The following is a 6,043-nucleotide window of genomic DNA, read 5'->3' on the forward strand; positions in this document are numbered from 1 at the left end:
TTACAATTGCATTGTACAGTGGACCAAAGTGGCTGCACGCAAGCACTCTAGCCCACCTACTTCTGTAAAATGTCCTCTGTGCAAGGTTCAGTTTTTTTTTTCTACTATTCTTCCAATTCTACTACATGCCAGTTAGATTTCTTCTTCTTCTTCTTCTTCTTCTTCTTCTTTCATTTTTCTTTTGGTTCTAATTCTTTTTCCAATTCAATTGCATTCAAGTCTTCTTCCCCTTTTTTTGGTGAGTAATAGCTTTTGGGATTATCTATGATCTAAAAGATTAAGTAATATGCACTCCAATTTATCAAATATATATATATATACACTCCAAATTTCCTGATCCAAATTTGACGTGTCAAATAGATTTGAAAATCAGCCCTCAATATTGCAAAAATTATATGCATGCTCTTGTCTGGGTGGAAAAGAATGCGAAGGGCTATTTAGATTGTGTGTCAACAATATTATCATTACTTGAGATTTGAATGGCTATTTTTGTCTAATTTGCAGACAGAAAATTTTTCTATACTACATGGATATGATGGAAGTTCATTTCAACGGCATTACATTAATCGAGATTTTGGATAAAGGTATCGTCCTTTTGATTTCTTTTCTTGCAGTTTTTTTTCCCTGCAGTTATTATATTTCTATATTTATGCTACTTCAGGTAATGGTGTTGCAGCTTTCTCTTAACAAGAGCACACAAGTATAGATAATAGTGCTATTACACTGAACCAGGTCTTATGCTGCTTGACATTCTATTTATTGGTTCTTCTTAATGCTACCTGTTTGTAACTTTATTTCCTGACAAAATCACTATTACCTGTATTTATGCTTTTCTGATAACCGTGTGTTCAATCAGGTATAGTAGATTCAAGGTACTATGGTACTGAAAATCTCATAAGTATCTTCAGCCAAACCACTGGCTCCAAAGTTGGTTGAGAAGGGAAATACAAGCTCTTATACAGATCTGCAAATTAACCAGTCTAATGTTTCCTTATGAACACTATAAATTGATTGCAGACTACGACATAGAACACAAGCTGCATGTAACAAAACACGTTGCTAATCCTGAATGAAGCTTTCCAACCATTTATTATCATGTTAGCATCAGCCAATTTGCATAGGTTAAATTCTAGAGGAAAAATCTGTATATCCACCAACTCAATTTTTGCTGGGCGTCCAAAGCTGACTATGGCCAATCTTATTCATTAAATTGAAAAGAAAAAAACAGAGACATACCATTGTTGGTAAAAGAGCACTGGATCTCACTTAAAGTGCAAAGTGTCGAGGGTAAAGCAAAGTGGAGCGCTTTAGCCCAAACCTCAGATATTTACTTAATTTTAACCTTTTAATTATTATATTTTAAGTTAAAATAAATTTTTTTTATTCTATTATAGTTACTAAGCAACATTCACCATTTTAAAAGGATGAGAGTGAGAGAGAGAGATTCAGACTATGGTGCATTCATGAAGAAGTTCGTTCTACAACCAAGCCCATCAGCCCATGAACTTCCTTTGAATGCACTCACCTTTGCTGTTAAAGACATGTCAGTCCTAATAACACTCTTTCACTTTTATTCCTCTGAGTTATTATACTATCTATCACTCTTCTTTGTCCTCCAACAATTCAAAGCTTTTGTACTTGTTTTCTTTTGCTTTTAACTACTGGGTTTTCTCAATTTTTTTCTTTGGAAGTGTGTTGGTGCCTGAAAAATCATGTACAATAAAATTCAGAGTGAGATAGTCTTTTTATTAATTTTAACTATTGGATTTAAGCCATGCTCTTTTGAAGTTTGAAGTTTGTGCATCTATGTTCTTTAATTGTGTGCACAAGCTTATGCATCAATGTCAGCTATTGTTTGTGATTACCAGTATTATTTAGAAGATTTCATGTGTTTTTGTGGTGTATGTGTGGATAACAATATCAGTAATTGGGTATTTTTATGTGTTGGTCTGCAGCTTGTGTATGTGTGTGTATTAGATTTGTCTTTTAAGTTTTTTATTTTGGAAACAGATATAATGTCGATGGATATGCGACTGGGTTTGGAAGTCTTGACTTGGCAAGGACTCATCCGACATTTTGTGCTTATTTTTTTTTTTTTTTTTAATTTTATTATTATTATCTATATATATATATATAAAACCGAAACCTTTGCTAACACCACAATTTTCCACATCAGCATAACACAACATTTAAAAATAAAAAATAGAATTAAAAAACTTTTTTTTTAACCCGATACTTATCTTTAAAAAAACTTTTTTTTTTAACCCTATACTTAACTTTAAAAATAAACAAAACTCAATACACACAAACGCAAACTCAGCACGCAGGTTTGCTCCTCTCTTCACGCTGCCCCTCATTCCTTTCTCAGAGCATCCCTCTTCTCTCAGTCTGGCTCTATCTGTTCATAGCCTTTGCTGCCTCAAGTCTTGACCTCTAATTGGTACGTTTTTGTACTCCTATTTGGCTTAAGTCTTGACCTCTAATTGGTACGTTTTTTTAATCCTATTTGGTTCATAGCCTTTGCTGGCTCAAGTCTTGACCTCTAATTTGTTTCTCTCTTTTCATAGTCAAGTCAAGGTATTTTATAGATTACGAAAATTACAAAAAAGATTGCTTAGAGTTTTGGATCTTACGGAATTACTAATTTTTTGCTCCAATTTTGTTTTAGGCCTTTTTGTTCTGTTAGGGTTTTTCGGCAATTTAATTTTGATTCGTACTACAATATTCAAATAAAGTTCTCAGAAAACTATCCTTATTATCTGAATCAGATCAGGTGCTGTGTTTATAGCTTTTAAATTGCGTCTTTAATAGCACTGGAATCTTACTGTGTTAGTCTTGACTGTTTCACTTAACTTGAATTGTGTATTGCGTTGCTTTAAATACAAATTTTGTATTTGTAGAACCAAATCTGTATTGGGTCTTTGTTTTTAAATGGTTTATCACATTCTGTTTACAACTAAACTATGTATTGTTGTTTTTTGGTTTTACAATTTTTGATATATTTTGAGATTCCCCCCTTCTAACTCTTCTGCTTTCTAGAAATTTTTTTTTTGGAGAAACTTCTGCTTTCTAGAATGGTAGACAACAATGCTGATAAAATGTGTATAGTGAAGAAGTTTTTTGAAAACTGTAATGGAAAAGGGGCAATTGCAATATATTGGAAACATGATCTAATTTAAAAAGGAAGAAAAATAAAAACAGCACTACCTTACAAGCTGGGATACTAAAAGGGATACTAAAAGATGTTAATCTACCCTCAAATTACATGGCAGATATATACAACATCATCTGAATGTGTAGAATTTGTATTATAAAAATGGAGTCAGAACCACGATCTAAAAAATTTCATAGCAAACATCAACTGCCAATTAAAACAGCTGATAAATATTCAATACGATCTTAAACATATAGGCATTTTTCTAAACTATGTGTCAGACTTACAATTTGCAGATTCTCTTAACCACTTTTTAAACTTGAGTTACCTCTGAAACTTTGATATACTTTTTTACTTAAGTTTTCAAAACTTCCAACTTTTTTATTAAGGTGAAACTGTGGAAACTTCAAAGTTGAACCATACAGCCTGCAGAGCTGTCTGATAGGAAATATGCTTCTTTTGGGGGTTAATAAAAGAGCTTTCCTGTTAGCTGCATTGTTTAGACAAGAAACTAATAGGCCCAGGCAAGCCTGATAAGAACTGGGAAAATAGTTCTTTACAATCAGTTATGATGGTTGTGTGTTAAGGGATGTGTCAATGAGTGTAAAGGTTAGAATTTTTGATATATTCATTAGGTTTTGTAGAGATAGTTGACCTTTGAGTGAGGGATGGACTCACTAAGAAGCTGGAATAACCTACTGTAGATGGGTGGGATACTGGGATGTCATTTCAAATTCTGAGGCATTTTGATTTTTCTTCCAGTTACTTTATTGCTTTTTTTCCTGGCTTTGAGAGACCCCATTCCTTCCCTTTCCTTTACTCAAATGTCATTATCTTTAGCATCTATATCTAGCACAGCAAAGTTGGATTATTTACCTCTATATTGTACATGTCCACAAGATACTATGCCCTCTGATGTAGACCTCTCTTTGTTACTGTGAAGGTTCCTTTGAAACTTCAATATTCAATAGTGTGCAAATAATGGGCCTGAATGGAATGGCCTTTTTACCACAAATATAAGTTTGTATGTAGACAATTGTACTTTTTTTTTTTTTTCCTAATGAATCCCGTGTATTGCAGGAGAGTATAACTTATCGTCAACAAGTGGAACAAGAGTTTATACTGAATTGGACATTCCTGAGACTACTAAATTCAAAGATCAGTAAGTGCTTTGTTTTGGATTCACATTTTTAATTTATTTATAGTCTCTACAATACTGCTTAAAGCATCAATGCAAGCCGTATTGTGAAAACTGATGCATGGCACCATGTTTGGTGGGTAATAGGTCTGCAACCACAAATGGCCACATCTGATTGAAATAGTAGGTTTACTCATAGGATTACACTTTCTCAAACATAGTCAGCAAGCAAAAAAATTATAAAGTCCCCACCAAACTAAATGATTGGTTTAATAATTTTTTCCTCACATCGAGTAAAGAATATAAATGATTAATAATATATTTTTGATCACTAATTTTAGTTTTGGATTAAAATAATAGATCTATGTGTTAGCCCAAACATCATGAGAAACTTTATATTATAAGGTGTTAGTTCTGGACTTTGTGATAGATCTATGTATTGTAAAAAGAGGTGACTCTCATAGTTGATCCTCCCATGATACATACATATATTGCCTTTATCATGCAATTCATGTTTATGTGCAAAGCTCATGTTTCATGTTTTCTTACAATATCCCCTTATGCTTTATTTATCCAACTAAGAAATCTTGTGATCTCTGAACCTTTACTTCAGAAACTCAGAGCAAACATATTTCCATAACCTTTAACTTTCTGCTTTCTTTAGTTACCTATTGTAATGTTTCCCTTTAACTTTTTATTTTATTTTATTTTTTTAATATAGATATTTAAAAAAGTGACAAAATTACCCTTTTGAAAGGTCATAATACTATACCATGTCTATAATACTATGTCTAATATCTTTATGTAATATAATAGGCTTGTGGAAAATAACCAACCAATAGTACAAATGCCAAAGCAATTTAAACCACAAGTGACAATTCAAGAAGAGATGAACATCAACAGAAGTAACACAAGCAACCAAATGATTCTGTGGTGTATATGTCATTTGAGAGTGGTGCAACAGTGTCACACGAGCAAATGACTAAGCTATTTGTGTCATTTTTTTAATCTAGAAAAATGTATATTTTGTTATTATTTGATGGCTGTTACAATTCTAATGTCACATTATTTGGAGGTTCATCTTAATTTTTAATTAAAAAAATTGTTAGCATTCCCGTGCATCGCACGGGTTAGCGACTAGTTATTATTATTATTATTATTATTTTGCAAAGATAAATAACCAATTAAATGCATTATATCTGAATACTATTTATATGAGCCCTTGATTTGTTATATAAATACCAATCTTATGTTGTGATACACATTGGCCCAAACCTCATTATAAATTCTAGAAGTAGGGAAACAATAAAAGGAGCACACACTCCAATATCTTTGAAAGTTATAGATGATAACAATGAGGGTTGACTGGGAGAATGGAAGAAAGATAACCCAATGAATGTGCTGACAATGATCATGCATTTGATAATTATTACTTGACGTGGTGTAATGTTGCTGGAGCTGCTGGAGTTGGAGAAGAAATTTTCAACATGAGATCAAAATTGAGGTCACTAGGAAGGATAATGGATTTAAGATCTAGTTCATAAATCTTAAGGGTCTGTTTAGATACCATTTATTTTGCTAAAATTGAAAACTTATTGCTGAAAGTACTGTAGATAAAGGTAAAAGTTAGTTGAAATAGTACAACAGGGCCTATAAATAGTACCAAAAAGTGCAGTGGAGCCTATGAATAGTACCAAAAATAAGCTGAATAATGAAATAATTTTAATTTTTCATTGCTTCCCAAACGCATG

The 6,043-nt window shown here is 32.4% G+C and overlaps 2 long non-coding RNA genes across 2 annotated transcripts; both read left to right on the forward strand.

Moving 5' to 3' along the window:
- Positions 1 to 690, forward strand: LOC115979747. The gene is made up of 3 exons (XR_004089189.1): positions 1 to 85; positions 505 to 584; positions 677 to 690. It is a non-coding gene; the product is annotated as an uncharacterized LOC115979747 (long non-coding RNA).
- A 1,621-nt stretch (positions 691 to 2,311) lies between these two features.
- Positions 2,312 to 5,358, forward strand: LOC115979156. Its single transcript, XR_004088959.1, has 3 exons — positions 2,312 to 2,440; positions 4,235 to 4,316; positions 5,109 to 5,358. It is a non-coding gene; the product is annotated as an uncharacterized LOC115979156 (long non-coding RNA).
- The last annotated feature ends 685 nt before the right edge of the window (positions 5,359 to 6,043 follow it).

Source organism: Quercus lobata, chromosome 3 (assembly GCF_001633185.2).
Source record: "Quercus lobata isolate SW786 chromosome 3, ValleyOak3.0 Primary Assembly, whole genome shotgun sequence".
NCBI classification, from domain to species: domain Eukaryota; kingdom Viridiplantae; phylum Streptophyta; class Magnoliopsida; order Fagales; family Fagaceae; genus Quercus; species Quercus lobata.